Source organism: Arachis ipaensis, chromosome B03 (genome assembly GCF_000816755.2).
Source record: "Arachis ipaensis cultivar K30076 chromosome B03, Araip1.1, whole genome shotgun sequence".
NCBI classification, from domain to species: domain Eukaryota; kingdom Viridiplantae; phylum Streptophyta; class Magnoliopsida; order Fabales; family Fabaceae; genus Arachis; species Arachis ipaensis.
The window spans coordinates 35978987-35980328 of record NC_029787.2 but is presented as its reverse complement, the minus strand read 5'-3'; positions in this window follow the sequence as shown (position 1 = coordinate 35980328).

Genomic DNA, 1342 nt, shown 5'->3' with positions numbered 1-1342 from the left:
ATGAAGTGAGGTAAAATAGGTGTGGCAGGAACCTGTGGGACTGATGGGTCTGTTTATGCTATATGGAGTGGCATAATTAATATGGATTAGGAAAATTATCACGTATGCCATAGTATTTTTATGGAACTTCAATATTTTTTGTAGATCAAATTGTAGGTAAATTTATTTGTTTTGTAGTTTTTCATAAAATGACAAATATAATTCTTTAATAAAGAAAAAAAAAAGACAAAAACAGTAACTTTAAAAATGACTCTACGAATAAATGTTGAAATGAAAGGCCACGGTGAATTTAAGAGACCATTTGATATGTAGTTTTTTTTAAGATGGTTTAAATATTTTTTAATATACATATAATATAAGTATACATTTTATTCTTGATTGTTATTAATATAGTTTTGATACATTACCTAGAAATAATAATTCATTAGGAGGTATATATTGTTGCTATATGGTGAAAATATTTGTTTACAAATATTAATTCATACGATGATATATACATAAATATTATTCAAGTGTTATTAGTTTAAAATTGTAATGGGACACATTTACTGAATTTATATATTATGCTCTTGTGTGAATGATGTTAAATTTTATTGTATAATTATCTGTTAAATTTTATAAATAAGAGTCTAATCAAGACACACAAAAAATACACTTTAGTAATTAATTTTTAAGATAACTTACTTAATAAAAATAATTCAAACAAAGTATTTTTGTCATTTTATATATTTTCACAATTTCAATTTATATAAAAGTAATTTTACCTACAATTCAAGATTTATATACGGTGATGATCAAATTTTAGTTACTATATTGTAATTTTTTTATTTTTGTACAAATAGTACATAAATAAATAGTTAGTTAATTTTGATAATTTTAAATTGATAATGTCTCTTATTAAATAAAAATATTTCATTAAATACTATTTCAATTATATTAAAAATCTAAATAAAATAATAATTATTTTGTAACAAAAATTCTAGTGGAAAAGAGACTCACTCATATTAATTCATCACAACGTTCAGCTCTTTCCAACACAAATTGGTTAAAGCATTAAAGGACAAGACAGTAACTTTATCTCTCATTATGTGGGTGAAGGAAAGTGCAAGTTACTTTTCTACTATGCTCTTCAAACAAACAATTTCACCTATAAAATTCTCCCTTTCATCTCATCCTTCGTTATATTTTATTACAAATCTTATTGGTTGAAATGATGGAACAACAATGTTCTATTAAAGTACAACGGTATACGTAAACCGTTTCTGATGGATTAATATGATATCAGTTATGCATAGAACTGGGGTAGTCAAATTTTTAATATGATATTAGTTTTTTTTTTTTT